The 10,462-nt window shown below is 39.1% G+C and overlaps 1 pseudogene; it reads left to right on the top strand.

The window, feature by feature from the left end:
* The first annotated feature begins 5,647 nt into the window (after positions 1 to 5,647).
* Positions 5,648 to 10,027, top strand: LOC116695718 (glutamine synthetase-like; annotated as a pseudogene).
* The last annotated feature ends 435 nt before the right edge of the window (positions 10,028 to 10,462 follow it).

The raw sequence follows: 10,462 nt of genomic DNA on the forward strand, positions 1-10,462 counted from the left end.
GATACAGTATTAGAGGACCACTAAGGCCTATATAAAAGAGACTTCAGATACAGCAAAGTGACACACGTTTGTCACGTAAGTAAAGGCTGGACTACAATAGAGCTAAATGGAGCAGTTTGTGAACAGTGTTTTTTCTGGTAAGTCCCTTTGGGGTGGACTTTGGGCTTTTTCATTTTGGAAACCTGTGACATGCACAAAAAAGATAAATAACAAAACAAAGAAAAGAGACAAAGCCAAAAAGCATAATATGAGCACTTTAACTCACTTCCACAGCTAAAAACAGCAAGCAAATTCATAACAATGGCACTGTAGGGAGGCTACCCATCAACTAGCATCCTGCAGTTTAAGATAATATGTTAGCATTTTCCACTACACTCAACACAGTGACGCTCACTTTTCCTCAGAGGTGAGAAGGATTATCTGATACTTTTCTTTGCTGGCATGTTCTCATGCAGTGCTTTGGTGTAACAGTTCTTTATAGTAAATTTAGACTATGCATTAAAGTTGTCAGTTCTGCATGTCACTGACAGTGCCAAGCTTGTTTGCTCTCTCTTAGATATGATATGGGTCATTATGGGGAGCAACTTGAGGATCAATGTTTCTGCAAGCTGGTAATCAAACTGTTCTCTCTCTCTACACTGTCTTTGATAAGGGAAAATGAATGTGGGTTAAGGTCTACTGCTTATTGTTTGAGTAGATTAAGATAACTTGTGTTTACATATGATAATAAAGACAATATCTACATTTTAAAAGGTACCTTTCCTGTATCTCACTATCTTGTGTGTCATGAAGATGGGAATTCCACCCTTAAATCATTGTTGAGGTAATTTCATTTGTAGGGCTGTCTTTTTGGAATTAATTCCATTGTGAAGTGTTCCTTTTATTTTGTCCACTTTCTGTACTTCTTCTACATCAGGTATGCATTAAGAGGTACAGCATGATGTGGGTCAGTGTTCTGGAGGGTAAAACTTATGCAACTGGATGCTTAGCGAAGCAAATTCAACCATAACCACAGCCGGAGAACTTGTGTTCTGTGGAAAATTCCAAGATGTAGTATGTTCTCAATTAAGACGGTTCTACTCCTCCGTGAAATTCAAGAACCACCCCTAGAATGACAATGCACTTTTTCTGTTCAGTTTGCCATTGGGTTACATGCCTATCCAACTTTCTAGCAAATCATGTTTAAACATACAGTATATTTGTGTTAGTTGATGATCCTTACAGATTACATGTATAATTCACATTCATGCTGGGTTCAGTCAGGTTGAATAGATATGATGTAATGATGTAAAGTAATATTTTTAAATGAATAGACATTTGTTTACAGCTCAAACTTAAAAAATTTAGCGTAAGGAAGCATGTATTTGTCTTCCCTTTCCTTAACTTCTTTGATGATGATCATGAGAGAAAAACAGTCCTGACTGTGAGTAGGGTAGAAACACAAACACCCAGTAAACTAACAAACCAGGGGTGGCCTCCAGCTCACCCAGTAAGAGTGTTTGCCCAATGTTGGCTGAATCCTGCAGCGGCCTGGGTTCGAATCCGTTGCTGCGTGTCATCCCCCATCTCTGTTCCCCTTTCATGTCCATCCACTGTCACTTGATAATAAAATGGACAAGCCCCAAAACTATTTTTTTTTTTTAAATACCAACAAACCGCAATGTTTCTAATCCCATCAGTGACTTCCTGGGTAATGCTCCTTAAACCTCTTATTACAGCGTCAGCATCCAAGTTCATTTTTTGTGCCCCTAAAGACACTTGCGTAACAGCCACTATGGCTTTGTTGTGACAGCTTCCAGTTGACGCACACAAAGACGCAAGGTCATAAACATTTCAACTCCCTCTGACCAGCTTTAGTTTTATGTCACTTTTATCGATTCTTTTAGTTTTAATTCAAAAAAGTATAAAACTTGGAAGTTGGTGTACAACTTTGGAAACAATTTATATTTTTTTAAATTTTAAGTCACGATGACTTCAAAGGGAGATGAAACTCCATGCAAAGTGGCAAACTGGTGTACAACATGTACATGTGCACAAGGCACAGTTATGTGACTTAATCAATGCTAGGCATAATGTTGACCAACCATTATTTCACTTTATACTGTATTCTAGAACTTATTTTCAATTTCACCAACATACAAATGTCTACATTTTGCTTATTTGAATGGCATTAGTTAACACAGGGAATATTTCAATATTACTGAAAGCTTACATCAGAAATTTACCATCATGTATGTGGTGCTGCTATGTGGGAAACAATGAGTCAACAAACACAACAAACACAGCTTTGTGAAGGGAATTTGGTAAGTGTCCAATTTTAATCTGCTGCCCTGTCCGGAAATGCACCAAATGCAGACCAGCACTGTCCATTTAAGTACGACATGAGTCTCACGAGAACTTTTCAATTACCTAACATGCAGCCTGCTCAATCCCAGTCTGTCACTACAGTGTTAAAGACCTTTCAAAACAAAAGGATTTTGTCTAATTAGTGATGGACATTTTAAGAGAAATTTAGGAAAGGAACAATATAAGAAAAGCAAGATTTCTCTGCTACTACTTGTATTCTCAAAAACAGACAATGCCTTCATCTGTTTAAAGATTGATTATACCCCAGTGCATGGCCGGTATATCCTTCTCACTGAATGCAACATGATTTTGAATAGTTCCCAAAGGAATACGAGGTCACCTACTGACGGAAAACTGAATTACAACTTATTTATCATCTAAGAACAAGAGCTACACAGGGTTCTCAAAACCAGTCAGGCTCACACCTAATTAAGACTATTACTCAATTAGTTTTTTTAATCACACCCTGGATACACAACTAATAGTCTTCATTGAAAATAGGGTAATTACAATACCTTCTGTTTCCATGAAAAGAGAATAAAGGAGCTGATAGGCCTACATGTTTTTTACTCTCCTTTTTTCAAATACGGAATTAAGAACATTCTGTTATTTTTAAAAGCCACACTTGTCCACAATGCAATGTACTGTATATCCCAAAAAAAACTGTTCTCTGCCGTTTTTTTGAATAAGGCCGATGATTTTCCCCAGTCCTATCATATAATACATCCATGCACAGTCTGTGAGTTAAAAAAAATAAGAAAACAGCGACACGGTGAGGCCATAGGCCTGTGATATTGAATTTCATTATCACTGTAGCCTTTATCACTGCAAGCAGTATGCCAAACACGTTAGGTCATAGGATATTTCTGACATTTGTTTTAACTTTCTAAATTAATTAACGAACGTGTGACCTCGTAACCTATTTAAATACCAGTGCCCGGCCAACCTGCTAACATGGCGAATAAGTAGCCTATTTGTGTGTTTATTTTGGGAACGTCGGTTTTGTTGTCCTGCCTTTTAAAAGTTGAAGAGTATTCAGGAATACGGCGGGGCTCAAAAGTTTGGGCACCCCAGGTAAAAAATTGTATTAATGTGCATAAAGAAGCCAAGAAAAAATCTCCAAAAGTCATCAAATGACAGATTAGACATTTGTATAACATGTCACAAAGAGTTAAATTTTATTTCCATCATTTACTATGGATGAGCGAGTACAGCATCATCTGTATCTGTATCTGTATCTGTTTACCACATGAATTATCTGTATCCGGATCCGTACTCGGACTGGGCGGGGCCTAAACCGGAAGTGGGTCGGGTTCTCTTGAAATGTGAGGGGCTTTAACCGGTATGTTCTTTAAGCATGCAATTGATATGATGATCAAAAAATTTATATTTATTGCTGATTGAAAACTATTTACATGACAGCATCGAGCTTCAGATCAATGGTGTTGTCATGGTAACAAACAAACTATATACAGAACGTTTTGCAACAATGAATACAACACATGCGGTTGTAATTATGAATAAAAGTAATGAAAAAGAGTTTTCATTCTCAATATAATTTTTTTTTTAACTTTTTATTATTGTTATTATGTTTAGAAGCAACGGGAGTTGCATTAAACCAAGCAGCATGTCTGAAACCCACATTCACCAGAAATTCATGGTTACTATGTAAGGACTACAAACCCCACGTTCACCAGAAATCTACTGGTTACTATGTAAGGACTACAAACCGAAGTTAAAAACCACCTGAAGCTGAAGAAAAACCGACTGCCTGCCTGACGGAGCGGGAGGCGGGAGCGAGAGAGAGAGAGAGAGAGGAGAGAGAGAGAGAGAGAGAGAGGGGAGAGGAGAGAGAGAGAGAGAGAGAGGCCGAGGGAGCGCATTTCTCCATGTTCTGGTGTGGTGTGAAGAGCCGAGGGGTTTGTAGGCGGGGGGGCGCTGTGATTATCACAGACACGTGCGCGGCCAGTTGAGGAGGTTTATTCAATCCGAGCACGGATATTGACTCATATTACGGATAATACTTGTACTCGGCAAATGCTTTATTCGTACCGGATACTCGTTTCAGCGGATATCGGATCACCCAATACATTTACACTTTCAAAATAACAGAAAACAAAAAAATGGCGTCTGCAAAACTTTGGGCACCCTGCAGAGTTAATACCTTGTACTTCCCCCCCTTGGCAAGTATCACAGCTTGTAAACACTTCTTGTAGCCAGCCAAGAGTCTCAATTCTTCTTGAGGTATTTCGCCATTCTTTCCTTCCAAAGTCTTCCAGTCTTTGAGGTTCTGGGCTGTCTGTCACTTTAAGGTCTATCCGTAGATTTTCAATTATGTTGAGGTCAGGAGATTGTGAAGCAAAACCTGAAGCAAAACCTTCAGTTTACTTGATGTAATCCACCATGGATTTTGATCATCATTATACATTTGTAGAAGCCATCCTCTCTTTAACTTCACCTTTTTCACAGATGGCATCAGTTAGCGTCCAAAATTTGCTGAAATTTTATTGAATCCATTTTTCCTTCTACTTGTGAAATGTTCCCTGTGCCACTGGCTGCAATACAACCCCAAAGCATGATTGATCCACCCCCATGCTTGACAGTTGGACAGAGATTCTTTTCATTAAATTCTGTGCCATTTCTTCTCCAAACATACTGTACCTTTGCACATTCCGGCCAAAAAGTTTTATTTTAACCTCATCGGTCCACAGAACTTGTTTCCACAATTTCTGTATTTGTATCGATTGAAGGCATTGCTCAGGAAGAGATTCTGTGATTTCACAATACACAATATCAAACCTCGACTGCCTGCGGAAGCAACCTTGGTAACTGATCAGTTGTTGTGTTGCTGTGTGGGGGTGACACGTGAAAACTTAACGGGCCTTTTTCATAATCCTAGTTGTTGTATCCTAAAGACTTAGCTTACAATTAAAAGCTTATTTGTTGTTCGACCAGCTCTAAATGGACAAACTAGTTTTAGAGTGCCAGTTTGCTTTTGGTAGAAAAGCTGGTATCAGCCAAGGTTTCCTGACTATCTTGTTGGAAATGTCATGGTACAAATGCCAAATATAATGATAAGTTACTGAGTAATTCCCTTTTCAAGTTGGTACATGTGGTAAATATGCATAAACACAGCGTATGTGCCAAACTACATCAGCCATGAAGACATACAATGAACCACCATATATGTTAGCTTAACGGCACTATAGTTTGCTGGGTACCACCAATGTCAAATACTATACATCTAGTACAGTATGTATAATCAAATGGTGGAAAATGACTGACATTTACGTATGATAGAATGGTGGAAAGTCTACTCGAGGTACAGTACTTTGCTTGTACAGTGTTTTAGGCTCAAACTTTCTTTCTACTTAAAATACCACATCAAAGTGATGTTTTATAGTTTTTTTTCACTTCATTTATTTGAGTAATATTTACGTGCTCTTGATTCAGACTTTAAAACATGATGTAAATTACTGATTAAACTGACCAACATTAAAATACAGAAGTAAAATGAACTCAAGATCAACCAGCCAGAACAGTAAAATCTGCTTTTGGTTTATATCAGTAATAAATCCAGTCATAAAAATATATAACAATATTTTACCACTGCAGGACACCTCAAACTGCCCAAATGTTACTTTTGATTCATTAAGTAGCAATGTCATTTTGCTGACCATACTAATGTACTCAAGGACTATACTTACATACAATTGTGGGTAGTTGTACTTTTTAATTATTTCCTTTTGCTAATTCACACAGGCAAACTATAGGCAAATATTGTGCTTTTTACATACTAAATTAATTTGATGGTTGCGGCTTTCGATTTTACATACGAATATGTGATCTGCTTATAAAACCGATGCACTGATGGGTATTAAACTATCCAACAAACAGTGTAGAAGTAGTTCAAATAACGGGGAGAGCCTAGCTACATTCAGAGGCGTGGCCCCATGTAGGCTCAGGCCTTTGGCAGCAGCCACCCAAGGCCCTTTGCCCCATGTCATCTCTCTCTCTCTCTCTCTCTCTCTCTCTCTCTCTCCCTCCCATTTCTGCTGTTCACTTCAGCTTCTCTAAAAAAGGAAAAAGCTCTAAAAAATTGATATACATATGTGCTTAGATTAATTAACACAATCATCCAATAAAACTATTATTATCTATTAATGTTTGTGACTGTGAGCCAGAATTAGCCTACAACCATTAATGATACTTTTAGAGTTTTACTGTTTTTGCATGTTACTCAAGTTGAGGATAGTCTACTAATCCTCACTGGGTAAAATAATATTAAAAAAAATGTATAGCCTAAAGTGGCATAGTATAACAAGGGCTGTGTAGGGGTGGTTTTGATAATGGTGGACATTTTTTTCAGTGATGCATAAGAGATTATTCGTAAACATTTATAGAAATACGTATGTATAACTTACACAGCTTAAAACAGCTCTTGTGTATGTGCATTTTTCAGGTTTAAAGTGATATTTTAACTAATGTTTTGCTAATGTAAATCTGATACCTGCATTATCAATTTGCAGTTTTTTCGCTTACTTTATGCTCTGTTTTTAAGTGTTTGCTGACCATTTTAAAACATCATCTGTAACTCTGCCCCTGACTTTCCTATTGGTTTGAACTTCTGAGAACAAACTGTTTGTTAACACTCATGTTTTATAAGAATCATAGGATCAGGTTTACGACCTAGCGGGCGCACCACATTTACATCCTATTTGATTTGCTCGCTGTCCGAATTAGTTTTTTTTACAGGTTTTTTTAATGTTCACAAATTGTGATGTGAGGAAGCCTCCCGCGGGCTTTCATCGCAGGACGGACTGATCACCGTTGTTGTTCGGCCAATCAGAGGCGGCGGGGATGCCGGCTGCGCTATAATCCAAATGAAAACAGCGAAAGAAGCAGGAAGAAAACAATAGGTACCTTCCAAAGACCACGCATCCAGAGGCTCTTTAGTCTTTGATATTTTCCAACTTAACATAAGGTAAGAAGTTTATCTGCAGCTTGATTATTCTACTGCTGAGAAATTGTTTCGTTTGTGTGCTGCTGAACTTTCCCTTGTTAGGCTACTGTGTTATGCCTATGTTTATGATGTTGACTTACTCTAACGTTACAATAAATGCTTTGTAATGTAACGAGTGTTGATTCTCTAATCTTGTCTCATATGAGCATAGGAGCAGTAGAAGATAGACAGGTGTAGGCTGACAGGTGGAGCTGTTATTCTGTTCAAAAGGTAAATTTTCCTTGCAAAAAACATTAAGTTAAATAACCTGATTTTCTATAGCTTTGAATTTCTGTGTTAGTTTTTTTGTGCTTTCCAAGACCCTTTGTTGTAACAGTATTTGTGTATGTGCATTGAGATTAGTGGCCCCCACTGTGCTTATTAAGGCTATCGAGCTTTCTCTTCACTTGTAGGTTTTGGTCAAGAAAATGCCACCTCAGCAAGCGTCCAAAATGAACAAAGCTGTTAAGATCAGTACATGAACCTCCCTCAGGGGGACAAGACCCAAAGCCAATACATTTGGAGATAGATGCTCTGGGAGAGGGACTACGCGCAAGACCAGAAACTTTGGATTGTGAACCCAAGACAATTGAGGGTAAAGTCTGGTTCCAGGTTGAAACAACTCTTCCAGCAGCAGTAGCAGTTAAACATGATACTTTAAGACTTTGAGTAGACATTGATTAGTATTTTTTCTGTGTCAGATCTTCCTGAGTGGAACTTTGAGGCTCCAGCACCTACCAGTCAGAGGGCTACACAGCGAATGTTCCGGATCCCTGTCGCCATGTTCAGGGGACCGTTCAGAAAAGACCCCAACAAGCTGGTGCTCTGTGGAGGTGCTCAAGTACAACCGAAACCGCAGGTAAGCAGACAAGAACAAGTCTGAAGGCATGGGGCTGCAGGTAAAGCTGTCATTAGTTCAGCTATACTCACTATGTTGTTTCCAAACAGAGACCAATCTGCGCCAAACCTGGAAAACAGATCAGAGCATGGGGAGAATAACAACACCATGGTTTGGTATGGAGCAGGAATACTCTCTCCTGAGCCAGATGGGCACCCCTTTGGCTGGCCCTCTAACGGCTTTCACAGGTCCACAGGTTAGTATGGTTCTGCTTGTCTTATTACTTATATGCCATTTTATTCTGTGTTTGTCCTTATTCGCGAAAAAAGAAATATATATATATATATTATATATATATCTATATATATATATATTATAGATATATATATATATATATATATTTTGATAAGATGTTACATGGATACGATCCTTTTTTACATGCAGCCGTGCAAAATAGGATTTTACAAAGTTTGCCACGAGTGGTGAACTTGTTCAACCATATGAACACAGCCTCCCTATTCCTTCATTCGAACACCTTCAAAATGTGGCATTGCGATGTTTGCGCATATCAAAATACGATGATATTCAAGTGTAATAAAAAGGAGGTGTTTTCTCTTAGGACCGGAGTGTTAGGCTTTCTTTGGTCATGCATCTCTTACAGCCTTGCCAACTGCTATTTGTTTTGTGACAACCATGCACGCACAGAGCTGACCATAAGGCCGTAAAACTGGCCAAAACTGTTGCAACTGCTGTAAAACCCTGATGAGACGCATTTTTCAAATGCGCTCTATATGCATTTGGTGGGCTCTGGGACCCTGTGACAACGCTCTATATGTTCAGAAGAATAATACCAGCATACCACAACGTAAAATGCTATTTCAGAAAAAGGCATTATGCGATATCCAACATGGAATAGGGACAGTAACATGACTTGTCTAATGTGTACATAGGATCCTAAAGGTCTGTCGTGAAATATTTGGTTACCCCAGTACACCTGTAGGGCCTTATACTGTGGAGTGGAGCAGAAGCTATGGGCGAGAACGTAGTGGAGGGCACACAGAGCCTGTCTATATGCTGGGGTTAACATCTGTGGCACCAATGCTGAAGTCATGCCAGCTCAGGTATTTTCCCTTGTCTTGTGGTTTTGTGTTGTCTCCCATTTTAATGAAAATGCATTTTTTGTTGTCAAAATTACGTGATACCAAATAATAAATAATTTAATTATGTCAATAATATGTCCTTAATTGTTCAGTGGGAGGTTCCAGGTTGGGCCTTGTGAAGGAATCAACATGGGGGACCATCTGTGGATTGCTCGCTTCATCCTTCACAGAGTCTGTGAGGATTTCGGGTTGTGGTGGTCTTTTGACCCCAAACCAATCTCAGGGAACTGGAATGGTGCCGGTTGCCACACCAACTTCAGCACAAAGGAGATGCGAGAGGATGGCGGATGAAGTAAGAATGCATTTTGTTTGTTTCAGTTTGATGGTCGATTTTGATTGTGAGTGTTTTTTAATTAGTTTTTCTTTACAGAATCATGAGGAGTCGACGAAAGGCTGGCAAAGAGGCACGTATCAACATCCGGGCCTATGATCCCAAAGGCGGGCTCGACATGCCAGACGTCTCACAGGCCATCACGAAACCTCGAGCATTGACGAGTTCTCCGCTGGTGTGGCCAATCGTGGTGCCAGCATCCGCATTCGTCGTTCGTAGGGGCAGGACAAGAAGGGCTACTTTGAGGACCGCGTCCATCCGCCAACTGCGACCCGTACATCGTCACAGAGGCGCTAGTGCGCACGTGTTTACTCAAGGAAGAGGACAGGAGCCCCAGATTACAGAAATGAACAGTCTTATAACCATGTGTCATTACCAGTACTGTATTTAGCCCTGTTCTTTCCCGACTTGGAATGATCTTTACCATTATAAAATTTTTTACATGACAGATGAAATAGTAATTGAGGTATAGTTGTATACAGCAAGTCTTTACCTCTGGCTCAAAAAACTGCCAACACATTTTATCATGGTGTTCATGATATCTGATAACATGTATAGAATGACATATGTAATGTACTAATGAAAAACTATCTATAGATCTTGTACATTACCCAAAGGATCCAAAGGCATTTGAATATTTGTAGTAGTCTGGCCTCTGACACATGTTGTGGATAGATACAGTAAGGTCACTTTGTTAAGGCACCATAGCCAATCTACTTTAGTTTTTTTTTAATATTGCATGTCGTTTTCACTTGGTTGTCAAAGAATAAAGAGCTAACATTTTA

The sequence above is a fragment of the Etheostoma spectabile genome, chromosome 9, assembly GCF_008692095.1.
Source record: "Etheostoma spectabile isolate EspeVRDwgs_2016 chromosome 9, UIUC_Espe_1.0, whole genome shotgun sequence".
In the NCBI taxonomy this organism is placed as follows: Eukaryota; Metazoa; Chordata; class Actinopteri; order Perciformes; family Percidae; genus Etheostoma; species Etheostoma spectabile.